We start from the raw sequence: 20,774 nt of genomic DNA on the forward strand, positions 1-20,774 counted from the left end.
AGATTTCCTCACCCTACACTAGCCTCCTCCTGTCCTTGAAACCAAACATGGCATCAAATTCTGAGTAACAACCTAAGAGACAAGTGGGCAGGCAGAGAATGGGAACACCTTTTATTAAAAACATTAACTCTTTCTTTTTGGAAACCTAAAAATATCTTCTCAGTCATAACAAAAACAAATTTGAATATTCCTGTTTTGAAGAGTTACATTTAGCAATCAGTTGTGACAATTTAATGAGGTTTTAGACAGACAGATGGATGACAGAGCTTAAAACAGTGCCTGACATACAAGATGATTTCAATAAATGTAATCCATAAGGAGAACGCTAATGATACATTCAGTCACCTGATGACATGTTATCATATTCACTCCCTCAATGAAATAGAAGCAGAAATGGTATAGGCATATTCCTATGCTATTTTATGAGTTCCTCCAGGTGCTATGACATTCCCACCAGTGAGCTGCATTTTCCTGGCCATGTAGTTTCTCCCTCTTGGACCAGCATTGCAGCCAGTGCTTAGCCAGGGCACCCTTCTCTCTTCTGCATACCCTGATGGTCAGTCAGATTCAGGACCTTTGATGTCATTCTCAAGATGAATCTTGGAAGCTACAGAGCGCCTGAATCAGGTGAGCCACTTCACAGACACCAGAGTTCAAAGAAAAAATGCTCTGCCCAGAGACAGTCCTAGTTCTTTCTTGAAGTGATGCTCATCAATGGTCAGCAGGTGCCATAGCGACCAGAGACTTTTAATCCACTCAAGCCTTGAGGGTGGAAGGAAAGGGAAGGCCTTAATATAACACACCTGCCCAGAGATACACTGTGTTTCCATCTCATTTACAGTACATTGCCGATTACAGAAATGGTCATTATCTTCATTTATAAGCACCTAACCATAATGTATAATTTAATAATCAAGGTAAGGAAAGTTGTATTTTCCCAATACAGTTTGTGGAGACCAAAGTAAATCCATCCTGGATGCTCATCTTCCATGTTGGCTTCTGATTAAACCCAGCTATGGAAAGGCCTCTACAATTTCCAGTTTGTCTGTTGCTCCTTGTGTAAGAACAGATACTTAACTGTAAATCCTGCCCTTAGGCCAAACAGTCTTGATGTTATCACACTTCAATTGTCCTATGCATCCTTTCTGAATCACCCTTTCCCTATAGCATATAAGCCCTGGGTCTGAGGGGTAATGGTGTAGGGATCCACCATCTTGTCTCACTGCCACCTGAGATAGAGACATGGCTTCTGTTCGCCAAGTCCCTATTGAATGTTTATTTCTAAGAGACTGGATATGTTGGCTTTTTTCTTTGGCCTCTCAGCTTCCTTGGCCTTGGGGAGGGAGGGGGATAAGTTTGTTTAGGCCCGCCCACTGTAAAACATAGTCACATACAGATTTGATGGTAAACGCACGGTGTTCATGTATGTCTGGACTCCCAAAGGAGTCATAATCACCCATACACTACAAACTCTTCTAGCCTAAAGCCCTGATTTTTCTAGAAAGATGGTCAGTCTCCATCTAAAGGTATTCCCCTGTTACATTCTTTCAAAGAAATGCATATTTTCCCTTCTTATCCCTCATCACAGTCAATTATGAATGCAGGTGATGACTTCTGCCTCCTCCCCACCTACTATAAGCTCCCTGAAGGCCCTTTGTTCATTGGTACATAAGGACATAGCCCAGGACCAGGCACATAGTAGTCACCCAAAGAATAATTTTGGAGTGACAGAATGAATAAATGAAATGATTTTGATTCACCAGAGTCAAGGGACCAGTTATATATTTGCTTGTTTTCACAGGGCCACCCCCACATGTCACTAAAAACAGGTCCTTATTATCTCTCCTTTAGACCTTCTGCTGTGTTAACACCATTAATGCAGACACCGACACTGGGATTAATGAAAGGAAGCGATTTATTGAACTGATATTTGGTGTAGATGTCATTAGCTGCACTCCTTTGGAGCAACTGCATCAGATTAGACACAGTCTCTCCCTAAGAGCATGTAGAAAATCATTTAACTGCTTTTCCCCAGCTGTTTACGTGATGCCAACCCCCTATGAATTGTTGAATTGGTTCTGAGGCAACTGTGAACCTTCTATGATTGCTCTTCATTGATGCTGTTTTTGTCTCTTCTGAGAAATATGTACTATAATAAATCATGCTGTTGCAGTTTTATTTTTTTGTTGTTATTGTCTCCTTTCCTTCCATCTGCATTCAAGATACTAGAAAAGTTCCAATAATGAGACAAGGTCAATAGAGCTCCAAATAACTTGTCAACACGGTGACACCTGAAAGGTGGTCTTGGAAACAGAATAAGGGCCTGGTGGGTTTGAGTGGTTTTACAAGTCTATCAGGAAATTAGGAACTCTTACAGATACTTGGAGTTGGAAAAGTCAAAGATATCCATTAGGCAACAAGGCAAGTTCTGAGAGAGCTAATACATATCCATTACCTTCCCAAGTTTCACCAACAAATGAGCAACAAATTAGCAGATGGTCTATAAAGTGGATGGCCCAGTTCCCTTCTAGCACCAGTGTCACTTTTCCTAGGTTTTCATTCTCAGCTCCATTGATAAGACAGCTATTGACCCAACACCCTGCAACCCCCCACCCATTCCGAAATTCATTCCCTCCATTTCTTAGTGATCTTCCACTTCAATCCCATACCACAGCCTGACTGACGAGAAGTCTTACAGACACCACGGACCATGCTACTAGGTGACCTATTCCTTTATAACACTTTGAGCTGTTAGAAATTGACCTGGTGCAGTGGTGTGTGCCCGTAGTCCCAGCTACTCAACAGGCTAAGGCAGGAGGATTGCTTGAGCCAGGGGGTTGGTGGTGGGGGAGGTTAGAATCAAGCCTGGGCAACATAGTGAGATCCTGTCTCTAACAATAATAACAAAAGCAACTGATCAACTGTTTGAAATTTCTGCACGTTATATAGAAATTTTCTTCCTGAAAGCTTTGACTTGTTAGTCCTAGTTATGCCCTTTAGAGTTACACAAAACAACCAATCATTCTTTTCAAGTTACCTCCATCTAGGGTTGGATTTCCTTACCTTTTCATAATAAAACTTACGGTTTCTGAACCTCTCCTTATGAATTACTGTCCAGTTGGCAAATGTCTTACTATTCAGTGGAATCATTTGTTTCTGAAATTGAAATATCTAGCCATGACATTACATGTAATATCACTAAGAGTCAAAGCCAAGTATGCTCAGAGACACAGGTGAATGATATTTTCAGGCATCAGTCATGAAAAGCTGGCTGGTTGATATTTCTCTGTGTAAAAGCTTCTTCCGCTTTTTGAACTTGCATATATCACTTTGGCCTTCTTGACCTTCACTGTTTGGCATTTGTTTCTCCTGAAATACAAATTATAATAATTAAGTAAGCACTTTAAATTGTATAGTGTAGTAGATCTTCAAAGACTGTATTTCCCATCTGAGTCTAGTCTTCTGCTTTTATGCTCATGTATTCCTGGAGTTTGAGAATTAATACTAGCACAATTCGGCAAGTAGGAAAGAAAGGATGTTGTTGAAAATAAAGCTTTCACCTGGCAATTAATACTATGGCACAAGCACACATTGAATAAAAATTATTGTTGGGAGGCCGAGGTGGGCGGATCACGAGGTCAGGAGACCGAGACCATCCTGGACAACATGGTGAAACCCTGTCTCTACTAAAATACAAAAAAAAAAAAAATTAGCCAGTGTGGTGGTGCACACTGTAGTCCCAGCTACTCGGGAGGCTGAGGCAGGGGAATCGCTTGAACCCGGGAGGCGGAGGTTGCAGTGAGCTGAGATCGTGCCACTGCACTCCAGCCCGGCAACAGAGCAAGACTCTGTCTCAAAAAAAAAAAGAAAAATATTCATTTTCCCTGAAAGTCATAAACCAAGATTAATGGTTCATGTAACTAAAATCAATCCCCAAACAAAATCTTTTCCCCTAAACACCACCAGCACACATTAACAGACCACTTCCCTCACCCTATTATCTTTCACTGTTAGCATATTCCAAGTTTCTAGCCAGAAGTCGGAAACACTAAAAGCCTTCCAGGAAGCCTGCACTAGTGAGATTTGCCCAGGCTTGACAGCACCAAGAAGTGACTAGAATAATCGCATCATCCTTGTTTATCACCAAGTGGTTTATTCCTGGCCAAAGCCTGACACAGGTGCTCTTTTTAGCCAAAGTGAATGCTGAGTTCACATAGGCAACACTAGCCTCACAGAGAGAATAGCCAAGTCAAAGCCCCACAAAGGGAATGCTGTAGAGGTGGGTGCTTTACACTTAACTTAAGCACAAGTGCCTCATAGGAGCTGTCTGTTAAATGGATATCCAGAACAGAAACAGCATCAAGGCATGGGCCCTGAAGGGAGAATCTTGACAAAGGACAGATATTGAGAACTAATAGTATTTGTCCATCTCATGCTGTGGTTCTTTGAAATTTCCAACTAAAATTCTGAGGGATTAGAACAAATGAATGCAGCAAAATCCTTAGCACCTGCTGCTTTACTAATTTGATTTTTTTCTGCTATCCTTTGACAAAGACCACCTTCTTGACTTTACGGTTCCACTTGCTCACAATACATATTTTAATTAAAAAATGATTTGATTTGAACATCTGGAGTGGCCTAGTGAAAACAAATAGGTAAAATTTGGTAAAATTAGCTAAGTTTTACCTAATGCAAGAAATGTTAGCACTCAACAAAGAAAAGTCCAGGACCAGATGGTTTCACAGTTTTTATTTTTTGTATTTTTATTATTTGTATTCTATCAAACTTTTAAGGAAGAACTTACACCAGTTCTTCTCAAACTGTTTCAAAAAATTGAAGAGGAGAGAATTCTTGAAAACTTATTCTATAAGGCCAACATTATTACCCTGATACCAAAACCAGACAGGGACACAATAAGAAAAAAAAAAACTACAGCCTATATTCCTGATGAACACAGATGCAAAAATTCTAACAAAATCTAGCAAACTGAACCCATGAATACACCAAAAAGGTTATACAACACAATCAAGGGAAATTTATCCCAGGGATGCAAGGATGGTTCAACACATGCAAATCAGCAAAACATGCTGCATCACATCAACAGAATGAAGAATACAACCATGTGATCATCTCAAGAGATGCAGAAAAAGCATTTGATAAAATTCAACATCTTTCATGATAAAAACTCACAACAAATCAGGTATAGAAAGACTAATAAATACTTGTTTGTGAGGGCAGAAAAAGTTGAGCTCATTAGCTTGGGCAACATGGTGAAACCCTGTCTCTACAAAAAATGCAAAAAAGTCGCCTGGCATGGTGGTGTGCACCTGTGGTCCCAGCTACTCAAGAGGCTGAAGTGGGAGGATTACTTGTGCCTGCGAGATAGAGGTTGCAGTGAGCCAAGAATGCACCATTGCACTCCAGCCGGGATGACAGAGGGAGATTCCATCTCAAAAAACAAAAACAAAAAACAAAACAAAACAAAACACAAAAAAACATGTTGAGCTCCTGGAAGTAGACAGTTAAATTGTGGTTACTAGAAGCAAAGAAAAGTAGAAAGGAGAGGGGTGTAAAAAGAGGTTGGTTAATGAATAGATAAATCTACAGCTAAATAGGAGGAATAAATTCTAGTGTTTTATAGTATTAATACTATAGGGTGACAATAGTTAACAATAACTTATTCTATATTTTCACATAGCTAGAGGAGAGGAATTGTGAATGTTTCCAGTACAAAGAAATGTTAAATGTTTGAGCTGGTGGATATGCTAATTGCCCTGATTTGATCATTACACATTGTATACAAGCGTTGAAATATCACTCTGTACCCCATAAATAAGGGCAATCATTATGTGTCAATTAAAAACAAAATTTTTTTAAAAAGAAATGTTAGAAGAGGATATAAACAGATATTTCACATTGGTTTGAAGCAATATTCTAGCCATTGCACTAATAAAAATATTCCAGTGTATTTCTAATTTTTACTTAGTACAAGCCATGATTAAATCAAAAAGGAGGTAGGGATGAGATAAATAAAATTAATGAATCCAATATTAGGTCTGTTGATAATGTGCTTTCTCAGTCCAATTCAAGACAAATCAGGAGTCCAATTTTTATCCCTTCTCTTAATTAGGGAATCGGGGTACAGGTATGACAGAATGACATGTATAATTTTTTTTTCTTTTTCATCATTCTTTCCCGATTTTCTTCATCCTCTTCTACAAAGGGGGCTGTTTTTGAAGGACTTAAGAAAGAGAAGTTTTGAACGTATGTTGGTGTATCAAAGTTAGACTCTGAGAGAAGATCAACATTGGCAGGAAAAAAGTCTATCTTGTAGATCTTATACTCTGAAACTGAAAGACACAAGCCCTCCTTAAGTGACACAGAGAACCTAAACAAACCTGATAGAGCCCCTCCAGGCAAAGTCAGCAACCTGGAAGGAGAGCAGAGGGTTAGAAATAGGCTAATGCAATTGTAGAAAGGAAAACTGGAAGAGAGACCAGAAAGAGAAGGTAATTCCCACATCCTTCTTCTAAGATGAGGTTAGATGGACTAATGGGACAAGGAGAAAAACATTTACTGACAATCTCTATGCATATTATGAGGAATAATTGTCCAAGGCTAAAATTTTTTATGAACCATACCCATTTACTGCCCACCCCAGTTATTATAGACATAAATAAGGAGTTCATTCTTTGATTCAACAAATATTTATTGGTCATCTACTGTGTATGTGCCAGACACTGTTCAAAGTGCTGTGATACAACTGTAAACAAGATAGAAAAAAATATCTGCCCTCCACATATACACTATGGAATACTATGCAGCCATAAAAAAAGGATGAGTTCATGTCCTTTGTGAGGATATAGATGAAGCTGGAAACCATCATTCTCAGCAAAATATCACAACGACAGAAAACCAAACACCGCATGTTCTCACTCATAAGTGGGAGTTGAACAATGAGAACACATGGACACAGGGAGGGGAACATCACACATGGGGGCCTGTTGGGGGGTGGGGGGCTGGGAGAGGGAGAGCATTAGGAGAAATATCTAATGTAAATGATGAGTTGATGAGTGCAGCAAACCAACATGGCACATGTATACCTACGTAACAAACCTGCACATTGTGCACATGTACCCTAGAACTTAAAGCATAACAATAAAAAAAAAGCTGCCTTTGTGGAGCTTATATTCTTGAAAGAAAAAGATAAACAAGCTAAATAAGTAAAATATAAAAATAGTACACGAGATAGTAATAAAGGTGATAAGGAGGAAAAGAAAGCCATTTTGTATAGAGAAGCTAGAAAAATTACACATAGTAAGTAATGCAGTAGAACACTCATTCTTAGCAGGAGAAAGAAGATTAAATGAAGTTATGGAAGTATATTTGTCCTTAAAGAAATAAATGGGTAAATGAACAAACAAACAACAAAAGGAACACTACCCTGGACCACATTCCCCAAAGCTTCCCATCAGAAACTACAAAGGCAGTTTATTTTCTTTTGCACCAAAGACTCATGTTCAGCTGTGTTCCATGCCTCTGCCCAAGTTGATCTGAACAGTTCACCCTTTCCCCACTAACTCCCTACAAAATCTATTCTAATCTCCTATCTCTAGGTTAAGTGTTCTTTCCTCCCTGAAGCCCTGCCCCAATAAAAATAATGTCTCACATTCACCTAGCACTTCCCAATTTGCAAAGTGTCTCCCACATACTAGCCTCCATAACGATCCTCAGAGGTGGGCATTATCATCACTTTTGTACAGTGGAGGAAACTACGACATGGGGAATGTAAGTGACTTCAAGATTGAACAACTAGAACTGAGACCAGGATGTTCTTAACCTAGTCTGTTCTGTAGACTTGAGGAAGGGTGGAGTCATGGGGAGAGCACAGGTTCAAATCCTGGACATTTCATTCACTAGCCTGTGCCACTAGTTCAGGTTGCTTAACTTGTCTGCACCTTAGTTTCTTCATTTACAAAATAGAATAATGAGACACAAAAGGCAGGTTTGCCATAAAGATAGACTGTGAGGCCCATCCCAGTGCCTGGAACCTGGTGGACACTAGACGCTCAGTCACCTCCTGCCCACTCCCTTCTCCCACCCCCATGCCATAGCTTTCATTATAACTGCTCTCCTAGCTTACAGGGACCTTCTCTCCTCCACACTTAGAGAGAAATTGTGATCTATACCACACAACTTGGTACTTACTCAAAAGTTCATTAAGATTCTTTTTTATAAGGGACTAAAGCCCAGGTCAAATTGCTAAATACAAAAAGGACACTTATTAGTTCCAATAACTGAAAGCAGCAGAGACAGGCAGAACTTCATCTGCGTGAGCTTGATCTGGATACTCATTTGTCATTGGGGCTCTGCCTCCATTTCCTTGTGGTTTTCCTCTGGCTCTGCCTTGGCCCATGCTCGGGCCTCATTCCCAGGCTGGCTCCCATCATCACAGCATGATTTACCCCAGCATTCCCAGCCTTCCTATCTGTGTGCTGCACTGACCAACAGAAGAGGTCTGAGTCCCAGCCTTCCCAGAAAATATCCTGCAAATCCCAGTTTGAGTCACAATCCGCCCTCCTGGCCCCTGCCTTGACCCCCGCAGCCAATCACTGTGGCTGGGAAATGAACCAAGCTCTTAGTCTTAGCCTGGGTTGTGCCTTCACCCTGTAACCCAACCCAGCCCCAATCCAGACATGGAGTCACTGCCCAGAAACCACTTGGATACCCATGTGGACTGTGGAGTCCACAGATATTTCAAGAGATTTGATGGCAGCCTTACCAGTCCACAGGACCCAGATCTTCTGAGGGCTTCTGTGGCCTGAATCCTAGGCCCAGCCCCAATCAGGTTAGTTCCTTGAAGTTGTACACTTCCACCCCATAGCTAAAATGGCCCCTTTTGTAGGAATCCGGAATACATAAAATTGCAAGGGATTGGATTCTGCCCCTAAATTGATTTTATACCCTTTGAAAGTTTTCTACTATAGCATGTGTGAGAGTGTGTGTGTGTGTGTGTATAACTTGTGATTAAATAAGGCTCTAAAGAATAGTTTTATAGTCACTCCACCCATTTGGCTTTCCATGGAAATAAAATCCTTCATTATGGCAATGACCTTCAATGAAGGTTAAGTATGCAAACTTCAGTTTAAAAAAAACTGTTTTTAACTGCTTTTATCTTTGAGCCTTTGAAGTAGAAGGTAAAAAAATCAAATATTTTATTTCTGACGTCTTCAAGGAAGGTATATGTAAATAGGAAACACACATAAAATCCCTGAGCACAAACAGAAAACAAATGATTAAATATAATGACAACTGCAGAAATATAGATTGAAGGTAAAATAGATTAAGGATGCTGCCCTTTGATGCCACTTTCTGTCAATAAGGCATAAGATAAATTTGTGAGCCTCATATTTCTCTGATCCGCAGGTTAAATTTGCCATCCTGTAATTCCTTGTCACCATTTCAAATATCAGGCTAAACATCGTGTATTCCTCTGGGGTATTCACAACCTTCAGAGAGTAGTTGATAGTGATCACATTTCTTCTGAAGTCTTTGTTGATCCAAGAATACATATTTTGTTGTGTAAGTCTTCATAAATCAGTCTTTCCGCCCGTTTATCATCCCTGTTACTTTTCTCTGAACACTCTCCAGTATGTCTCCAACTTGCTAATAATGAGGTTCCCAGACCACAGTGCATCATTCCCAGCTCAGTCTCTTTCCTTGTGCAGAGATGGACTTTGCCTTTTGGCTTCCTGACTCACTGTTTCCACTGACTAAGTTCATATGCTGCCAGATCATATATGAAACCATGATTCATTTGCTGCCCATTACAATGCCTGGGAGAACCTAAGCACTTCCCTAAATGGGTCAATGCCTGATGTACTAGGTGCCCAAAGAAGCTCTTTAAATAAATGAATAAATAAAAGCATGAACTTCCCTGTTGTGTCTTTAGTATACCAAAACATTTATTACGAAAAGAACAAATGAAAAGGAATATGCAAACTGTGTTGACAGTGAGGACAAGGGAATGGAGAAAACACATGAAAATCATGCATGGATGCTTTGGCCTGTACCATTCAAACGTTTCTACCAATTTGATTTGATTTAGACATACTTTCATTTTCATTTAGCACAAGACAAAAGGAAGTTCAGAAAACTAAGGTATTTCACCACAGCGAATGAACAGTTGAATTATAACTGAGAATGTATCTGGAGTCTAAAATTCTAGTGCCCAACGTAGCCTGCAGAGTAGACCAATCTAAAAATACCATTAGTAAAGTCCTTGTAGTTCCTGGGAATCAGTTCCTACATCTTCAGCTAAAATACTTGAGGCATGGGTTCTAACTGTGATTTTTTGCCTCAAGAGCTTTCCCTTTCTACTCATAATAACAGGATGTGAGAGGGTGGAAAAGGGAGAGGAGCAGAGCTAATCTGGTTTCTTGCTCTCTTGACCCCAATTACACTAGTGGTAGTGACAGTGATAGTAATAGTAGTAGTAGCTGCTTTTATTATTGAGTACCTGCTATATGTCATGGACTCTGCTTAACCCTTCACATAATATTATTTCAGTAATAGCCAATTAGAATATGCATATTACCTCAATTGTACTTTAAGGAAACAGAGTCCCAGAAAGATTAAATGTCTAAGGATCACGCAGCAGAGTTAAGGTGCTATTTCAGCTCTGGGAGACTGCACCCCACTCTTCTGCCCTAGCACAGACTCTTTCCTTGGTTTCAATACTATACCATGCCTGGCACGTCATGCCTGACAGCTACTCCCATTTTCTGGTTCCTCTGAACTTCTCCTTAAGGACCCTTAATCAAAACTAACTGAGAAGTAAGGGAGTGGGGGGGAAGGGAACGTTCCTCTTAGCTCAACTTAGAAAAATTTGGAGTTTTCAAAAGGATCTTCTCTCCAGGAAATTAAGAAAAACAACTAACCATTAAGCATGTCATGTGCTAATAGGACCAGCCTAGTATAAGGCCACGTAAAAATGCATTGAAATCTGCTAGTGTGATCCCAGCCTGGCCACAGATGCCCATGGCAGCCCAGTTTCCAGGCACTTGCCCTCATCTCCAATCTGTCTTCCTACCTCAGTCAGTTTGTTCCATTGCATGTGTACACTGATGGCCCCTGGCCAGAACTGAGCATATCAGATCAATACAGCAGTACACAGTACTGTGATGAAACACTGCAATGAAATGCTTGGTTAAAAAAAAGAAGAAGAAAAAAAAAACTCCCCAAATGACTCCTCTTCAAGAAAATAATCAAAAATAATTAAAGCAAAAAGCAAGACCAAATACCCTTCTCTATTGGTTAATTCATTCCCCCTCTAATTATCTGTACATTCAGCTGTCTTTATGCTGCAACTCCAAACCAACAAATACTTGGGTTGAAAATTTTTAAAGAAGTAAATTCTTCATATAATTCTACAGGTCACGCGAAAGACCCATAATTTCATGGACATAGTACTGGAAAGGAAGTGAGAAGATTTGGTAACTATGTGTCTCACCACTTTGTTAGCAGGGACTATAAAATAATGACTTTTGAAAGCCCCCTGGGATATATAAAGCATTCTACAGTACTCATGAAATATTGGTTGAATTTGTTGAACCGACCTTAGGTAAACCTCTCCATATTTCCAAGCTTCAGTTTCTACATCTATCAAACAGAAACTAATAATAACTTTCTTGTCATACATGACTATTGTGGGGCTCCCAACAGGAAAATAAATATGAAAGCATTTTTTAAACAATAAAGCATCATACAATAGTAAGTTATGAAGAAAGGGAGATGCGCTCTAATTGTGCAAATAACATGGGCATTGTGCCAGCAAGCAAGTTAAAAAGTTAATAGCACTTTTTGCTATTTATCCAGATGTTTGGACACATTCTAACTATAAATCCAAAGTGGTCACTGGCAAACATTCAGACTGTTAAAGGACTGCTAGAAGGAACAAGATGAGTGTTTTCTGTGTCTCCTGGGCCCCAAGGAGGGAAGGGAAGTTTCTGCATAGTCATTCCTTCTCTAACAGAAACCACAACTCTCTTGGAGCCCCAAAAGGAAACCAGTGCAGATCTCAAATATTTTGCTATGATGCTGAACTGAATGAACCTACACAAGGGTTAAATCTTTGTTTTTTCACGGGGAATAAGCCCTTTAGATCTTATGTGTTAACCCCACTTCTACAGCAATCGAACCAAGGCAAAAATGTGCATTTGCAAATATTTTTGAAAGATCTGACTAAGCCATTTTTAGATGTTTTTCAGTCTTCATGTGCCTTTCCCTCCCACAGAGCACAATTAAAAAGGCACCTTTAAAAGGCTATTAAAAAACATTGATTGGCTTAACTGTGCTAATGTCATGGCTTTAAAATAAAATTCTATTAAGTCTTTAAAATATTGCAGACAAGTACTTTGCAGCAGAAACTCAGGACAACCATCCTGAGGCTTCTGTTATTCACAGATATTTAGTTACTTCAGGTTAGTTCATCTTTCTTATTGTGTGTTGTCTTTCAATTTTTTTAGTCTTCTGATAGTTTTCAGGAAATAACTGCCTCGATGCATACTAGAGCCTAGAGTACCTAGCAGCCACATTTCCCCAAGTCACTACAGTGAATTCATGAAGACAGATGCATTATGCTGGCTTGCACTGTGTTGCTATGAATACATAAGGAGACAATGGGGTTCTTTCCTTACATTTAAATGCTAAACATCACAGAGTACCTCATCCTCCAAGAACTGTCCCAGGGATTACTTTAGATCTTGGTGAAGTATGTGTGATCTCATTCCTGTTTTGACACTGAATCACTGTTGTCTCTAGAGAAACTCAGGGGTTCAACACGTACGTGTAAAATTCTTTTCTTCTCTTCTATATTTCCATTCTTGCTGTTTTTATGCTTAAACTACAGACTTCCCCTTCTATCCATAATGCGCAAGGCAAGTTCAAGAAAGGGAACCTCAGAAAAAGATCTCATTTAAGTTTATAGTTAGTTCAACATCACAGTTTTGGTTGACTCACACCAGGTGGTGACCAGGTGTCCTGATAACATTCCACCTAGCTAGGAAGCAGAGTGAGAAGAGCACAAGGGCTAAGACATGTAAACGTATTTGTAAATTGCCCTTTATTTTAGGAATGTTAGGTATTTGTTATTATTGCTGCTGATGATGGTGGTGTGATGATGATAATGACATTGACTGACTTGGGTTTGTTGTTAAAGTCGGATTTGCTCAAGAAGCAAGCAGACTCCATTCAGACCCACAGAAACCATGAAGTACATGATGCTATCTTGTGAGTCATGTGTCTTATGTGTAAGCTGCTAGGAGACAGCTTTATGAGTTACTATGCAGATCCAGCTAAGAATATGATAATGAATGAGTTACGACGTTTAGCAATTTCTCCACAGCTCAAAGTCTGAGACTCACAGACTTCGGAAAGGAACCTCCAGGCCATGACTTCGCCTGAAGAAAATGTCGAAGTTAAGAAAGGTCCTCATCAACCCCCCTCCAAGGTTACCTTCCCTTGAGTCTCTGTCCTCATTCATTTTCTCCTCCATCCCAGGTGCGGACGTACCTTCCCACTCTCCTAAGCCCAAGGTGGTTCGTCAGAAATGATCAGTTTATGCAATATTTAGGAATATTGTTCAATTTACTCTATCCACAGTTCTACACTCTACTGAGGTAACTTACTGTTAATAATGAGGCCCACAGAAGGACTAATTAAATATCCTTTCCCTTTATAAAACAAAAGAAAACATTTGCTGATATTATACAAATAATAGCTTTTTTCCCAATGTTTGCAAATGCTGAATGGACCAGCGTGGGAAGAGAGCCTGGGATAGGCCAAGGCAAGATGCAGTACGCAGATAAGACGACCTACTGCCAAGACACCTCTTCCCAAGCCTCAGCCATGGGGGTTTGGGGAGACTCCCAGCCTGGTCAAGTGAGTGTCGGAGCTCTCTGGGACTGCCTGGGATTCCTCACATTCATCTTTCTGTACTCCAGGTCCCTCTGCCTTGGCTCTTTCTCCCTCTGGCCCCTCCCACTCATCCTTGCAGACCAAGCCCAGGGTCATCTCTAAGAATGTCACCTGCTGTGGCATCATCCTCACTTCCTAGGAATACCTAGAAACTTTGAGCTTGTCATCCTGATTCATATTTCTACTCATAGCCATACCTGGCTCACTAGTTTGTCAGCAGAGACTACCAAATAATTACTAATGAAAGCCCTCTGGGATGAAGTGTTCATATCAGTTGAATTTGTTGAACCAACGTTGGGTAAACTTCTCCATGTTTCCAAGCTAAGACCCAGTGTATGCCAATGATTTGGCACCTTCAAATATATATTCTTTAAATATTGGGTTTATTATTTAATCAGTGACATCAAGAAAAACTGTCTATTAATAATAATATTATTTATGCTTAAAATAAGGAATATGCTTAGGAAACATAGTATTTAGACATATTTGGAACTATTTTTTATTCTACCCTCTCATTATCATAGATAACTGGATCATACCGGTGTATTAATTTTCTATTGCTGCCATTACAAATTACCAAAATTTAGTGGCTTACACAATACATATGTATTATCTTACAGCTTTGTAGTTCAAAACTCCAACACAAATCTTACTGGGCTAAGATTAAGTTGTCAACAACTATATTCCTTCCTGGAGGCTCAAGGGGAGAATCTGTTTTCTTGCCTTTTCCAACTTCTAGGGGCTACTAACATTCCTTGGCTCACAGCCCCATTCTTCCATCTTCAATGCCAGCAATGGTGGGCTGAGTCTTCACAAAGCCATCTCCCTGGTTCTCCATAGCAGGGAATGGTTCTCCATTTTGGGGGACTCATGTGATTAGGCCCACTTGGATAATCCACGATAATCTCACCCATCACAAGATCCTTAGCCTTTATGATATCAGCAAAGCCCCTTTTGCCACGTCAGGTAATATATTCACAGGTTCTGGATAGTAGGGGGTATGTTAGGCTGCTCTTGCATTGCTATAAAGGAATACCTGAGGCTGGGTAATTTATAAACAAAAACGGTTTAATCAGCTCACAGTTCTGCAGGCTGTATTGCAGACAAGCACTTTGCAGCAGAAACTCAGGACAACCATCCTGAGGCTTCTGTTATTCACGGATATTCAATTACTTTAGGTTAGTTCATCTTTCTCTCATGTTTTGTCTTTCAATTTTTTTTAGTCTTCTGATAGTTTTCACAAAATAACTGCCTTGATCCATACAAGAAGCAAGTACTTAGCAGCCACATTTCCCCAAGTCACCATAGTGAATTCACGAAGACAAATGCATTATGCTGGCTTGCACTGTGTTGCTATCAATACATAAGCAGACAATGGTATTCTTTCCTTACATTTAGATGCTAACATCAGAGTACCTCACCCTCAAAGTGACTTTTCAACAACCAGATCTTGCATGAACTAACTGAGCAAGAACTCACGCATCAGCAAGGGGGTGGTGCTAAACCATTCATGAGGGATCCGCCCCGTGATGCAATCACCTTCCACCAGGCCCCACCTCCAACACTGGGAATCACATTTCAACATGAGATTTGGAGGGTACAAACATCCACACCATATCAGGGGTACACATCTTAAAGGACCATTATTCTGCCAACCACTATTGGTTTTCCCCACTTGCCTGGAGTGGATATAAACAACATGAGCAAATTGCCAAGGAGCCATGATGGAATTAAGAACTATTTTAACAATCTCCTAGTTGGACTCATGTGTTCCTGGCCTTCCCTTACTCTAATCCATCCCATGCTGTTGCCAGATGACTCTTCAAAAGCACAGGTTCAATTTGGCTATTTTCTGTTCAATATCCTCCAGTGACCTATATGACTTTCCAAAGTATAAAACATTCTCTGAAATGTAATGACGATAAGACAGTGATCTAGGTATCTCTCATGAATTATCAAACAGTCTTTACAACAGCCCAGATAGGTTGCTGCTTTTACTGTCCCCAGTTTATGGAAGAGCTCACAGAAGATAAAACAGGTTCAGAGAGGTTGGGTAAATTTCCCTAGCCCCAATAAATCCTTTATACTCTAATTTGAATGTTGACAAACTATGGCCCACAGCACAAGCTAAATCTGGCCCACTGCCTATTTCTGTACAACATGCAAGCTAAGAATTGCTTTCACACATGAGTGTTTTGATCTATGTGATGAAAAGGAACACTAAGGTTGAACCCCAATGAAGTAAAACATTATCTCTCCCAAAAAAGAAATTCATACTTAATAGACATGTATTACAAAAAAAATTGTACTTAAATATTATTATTTGTATTTCATCAATAACAAATTTTTTGACATTTCCATTCTCTTTTATTATATAAGCACCTACATAATATCTTCAATATTTGCCTCTTGACCTACAAATCCTAAAATATTTACTATCTGGCCCTTTACAGAAAATGTTTGCCAGCCCCCTCTCTAGCCAATTGTTTTTCAAATTTGAGTAAAATATATATACTCCTTCTAAAGGAAATATATTATTTCACATGCCCAATGTTGAATTAAATCATATAATTACAATGTTACTAAATATGATCAAACATGAACTTGATAAAAGAAAAAACTCATGCTTATAGCTCTTAAAGAACTACAAATCAAAAATTATTTATGAATTAAATACAAATAAGCTTACAAAACCAGTAAAATTCAAGTAACATCAACTTGGTGTACTTAATCATGGTGTTCTAATTCAACTCACAGCACTGTGAGAATGATTTACACTGCTCAGCACAGATGATAAGATGGCCATATACAACTAGAATATGAAAAGGTGCTCAACATCATTAATCATCAGGGAAATGCAAATCAAAACCACTATGAGATATCACCTCACACCCTCTAAAACAGCTATCACCAAAAAGTCAAAAAATAACAAATGTTGGTGAGGGTGTGAAGAAAAGGGAACACTTTTACACTGTTGATAGGAATGTAGATTCGTACAGCCATTATGGAAAACAGTATGGAGATTTCTAAAGAAATTAAAAATTGGACTACCATAAGACCCAGCAATTCCTCTTCTGGGTATATAGCCAAAGGAAATAAAATCACCTCCTCTTAAAGATATCTGCACTTCCATGTTGATTGTAACATTATTCACAATAGCCAAGATAGGGAAAAAAACTTAAGTGTCCATTGACAGATGACTGGACAAAGAAACTGTGGTATACAAGCATATCTCATTTTATTGCTCTTCACTTTTCCACTTCGCAGATATTGCTTTTTTTTTAAATTTGCAGGATTATGGTAACCCTGTATCGAGCAAGTCTATCGGCACCATTTTTCCAACAGCATGTGCTCACTTCGTGACTCATTTTTATAATTCACATACTATTTCAAACATATTATTATATCTGTTATGGTGATCTGGGATGAGTCATTTTTCATGTTACTATTATTATAACCATTTAGGGGCACCACAGTGTTTGTATAAGATGGTAAATGTAATCAATAAACGTTGTATGTGTTCTGACTACTCCTCCAACCAGCCGTTCTTCTATCTCTCATAAGGATTTCCCAATGCCTGGGACACAACAATATTGAATTTAGGCCAATTAATAACCCTACAATGGCCTCTAAATGTTCAAGTGAAAGAAAGAGCCATAAGTCTCTCTCTCTTTTCATCGAAAGCTAGAAATGATTAAGCATAGTGAGGAAGGCACATGGAAAGCCAAGACAGGTCGAATGCTAGGCCTCTTGTGTCAAACAATCAGCCAAGCTGTGAATGCAAAGGAAAAGTTCTTGAATGACATGAAAAGTATGACTCCAGTGAACACATGAATGATAAGAAAGTGAAATGGCCTTATTGCTGATAGGAAGAAAGCTTTTTATGGTCTGGATAGAAGATCAAACTAGCTACAATATTCCCTTAAGCTAAAGCCTAATCCAGAGTAAGGCCCTATTTCTCTTCAATTCTTCAAAGGCTGTGAGAGGTGAAGAAGCTGCAGAAGAAAAGTTTGACGCTAGCAGGGGTTGGGCCATTAGATTTAAGGAAAGAAGCCATCTCCATAACATAAAAGTGCCAGGTGAAGCAGCAAGTGCTGATGAAGAAGCTGCAACAAGTTCTCCAGAAGATCTAGCTAAGACCATTGATGAAGGTGGCTACACTAAACAACAGACTTTCACAAAACAGCCTTCTATTAAAAGAAGATGCCATCTAGGATTTTCACAGCTAAAGAGGAGAAGGCAATTTCTGGCTTCAAAGCTTCAAAGGACAAGCTGACTGTCTTGCCAGGGGCTAATGCAGCTTGTGACTTTAAGTTGAAACCAATCTCCATTTACCATTCCAAAGATCCTGGGTCCCTTAAGAGTTATGCTAAATCTACTCTTCCTGTGCTTTAGAAATGCAACAACAAAACCTGGTTGACAGCATATCTGTTCACAGCATGGTTTCCTAAAATTTTTTAAGCCCACTGTTGAGACCTATTGCTTAGGAGGAAAAGTCCTTTCAAAATGTTACTGCTTATTGCCAATATACCCAGTCACCAAAGAGCTCTGATGGAGATGCACAAGGAGATTCCTATAGTTTTCATGTCTGCTATCACAACATCTATTCTGCAGCCCATGGAACAAGGAGTAGTTTTGACTTTCAAGTCTTACTACTTAAGAAATACATTTTGTAAGGCTATAGCTGCCATAGATAATGATTCCTCTGGTGGAGCTGGGAAAATTAAACTGAAAACCTCTGGAAAGGATTCACCATTCTAGGTGCCATTAAGAACACTGTGGTTCATGGAAGGCAGTCAGAATATCAACATTAACAAGAATGTGGAAGACGTTTATTTCAACCTTCATGGATGTCTTTGAGGGGTTCAAGACTTCAGTGGGAGAAGTAACTATAGATGTGGAAATAGCAAGAGAACTGGAGTTAGAAGTGGAGCCTCAAGATGTGACTGAATTGCTGTAATCTCATGATCAAGTTTGAATGGATGAAGAGTTGCTTTCATGGGTGAGCAAAGAAAGTTGTTTCTTGAGATGGAATCTATTCCTGGTGTAGATGCTGTAAACATTATTGAAATGACAACAAAATATTTAGAATATTACATAAACTTAGTTGATAAAGCAGCAGCAGGATTTGAGGGAATGGACTCTAATTTTGAAAGAAGGTCTACTGTGGTTGAAAAGCTATCAAACAGCATCACACGCTGGACAGAAATCTTTCATGAAAGGAAGAGTCCATTGATGTAACAAATTTCATTGTTGTCTTATGTTTTATAAGGTATTTTATATTTTGTCACAACCACCCTAACCTTCAGCAACCACCTGATCGGTCAGCAGCCATGAACATTGAGGCAAGACCCTCCACCCACAAAAAGAAGATGTCTTGCTGAAGGCTCAGATGATTGTTTGCAGTTTTTAGCAGTAAAATATTTTTAATTATGTACAATTTTTAGACATCATGCTATTATGCAATTAATAGACTACAGTACAGTGTCAACATACCTTTTATATGTACTGGCAAGCCAAAAAATGTGTATTACTCACTTTATTGCAATATTTGCTTTACTGCAGTGATCTGGAACCCAACTTGCAATTGTATCCCTATACATAAAACAGAATACTGTTCAGCCGTAAAAACAAACAAGGTTTGCCACAACATAAATGAGCCTGGAGAACATTATGCTAAGTGAAATAAATCAAACACAGAAAAAAAAATATTGCATGATCTCACTTTGAAATCTAAAAAAATGGAAAAACTTTAAATATACAAAGATAAAGAATAAAACAGTGGTTACCAGGGGTGAGGGGGAGAGAAGTAATGAGGAGATGTAAGTCAGAGGATCCAAAGGAGCAGATATGTCGGATGAACAAGTCTAGGCTCCAGACCTCAAGAAGCTAAGAGAAACACACAAAGAGAAACAATATCTGTTGGCTGAAGTGCCAGATACCTTTGTTTATACTATGTTATTTATTTTTCCCAAGTGATGGGGATACATATTTTTACTCATTTTATATCAGAAGAAACAGAGGCTTGGAGAGACAAAATAACATGCCCAAAGTCCCACATCTTGCAGGTGACAGAACCATGATTCAAAACCAGGTCTCTCCATAGATACAAAACCCTTGAACTTGTCATAAGGATAACTTTTGCCCCAATGAACATAACAACTCTGGGAATAATTACAATTTTTAAAATTTCATGAAGGGACACACACAATACTGTAGATAGTCAAAGGAGATAGAGAACATGGAATGTTTCTCTGAAGTTCATAGACATTAATAGGTAATAGCAAGGAAACAAGCTGCTAGGTCCTTAAGATCTGCAACAAAATATATATCTAAAAAAAATCACAAGATACCATCATGAACATACAGGCTTGAATGTAAGAAACATTCATGTTGTACATTTTTAGTCTCCCTCTCACTCCACCTAGTTATAGTATACTCTTTTTAAAACTACCCAGTGGTGTGTGTTTGTGTGTATATTTAAATTTTTTTCTTTTAACACTCACATTCATTTTAAAGGCAGCTGTTTTCTGAGTTGCTGGATTTTTGTGGTCTCTATTTTGACTTCTCTTTTTTTAAAACTAAGACTTTTTGTCCACATATGTGTACCCCGTCCTTACATCCCCACCTCTCCTGGGTTCCCCCTCCAACTAAGCTAGGATGTGCTGGTCTAGTGTAATGTATCAACTATTTGTGGCCTGGAGTAGAAAAAGAGCCCTAGTGAGATGTTATATAACAAGCAGGGAACTTCTGGATTCCATTGCTCAATATGGAGTTTCCAATACCACGATGGCATT

General features: G+C 39.2%; 1 long non-coding RNA gene across 2 annotated transcripts in view; it reads right to left on the reverse strand.

Annotated features, from left to right (window-relative positions):
* Positions 1–1,770: 1,770 nt before the first annotated feature.
* LOC129031525 (uncharacterized) overlaps positions 1,771–20,774 on the reverse strand; it is a 111,734-nt gene continuing 92,730 nt past the window's right edge. Inside the window, exons 4-5 of one of the 2 annotated variants that reach the window (XR_010122972.1) lie at positions 2,764–3,369; positions 1,771–2,225 (exon numbers count right to left, since the gene is read on the reverse strand). This is a non-coding gene — a long non-coding RNA (uncharacterized LOC129031525). Of the gene's footprint in view, positions 3,370–20,774 lie in introns of both variants that reach the window. The other variant, XR_008501070.1, reaches the window with a different exon arrangement.

This window comes from Pongo pygmaeus, chromosome 11, assembly GCF_028885625.2.
Source record: "Pongo pygmaeus isolate AG05252 chromosome 11, NHGRI_mPonPyg2-v2.0_pri, whole genome shotgun sequence".
Lineage (NCBI taxonomy): Eukaryota > Metazoa > Chordata > Mammalia > Primates > Hominidae > Pongo > Pongo pygmaeus.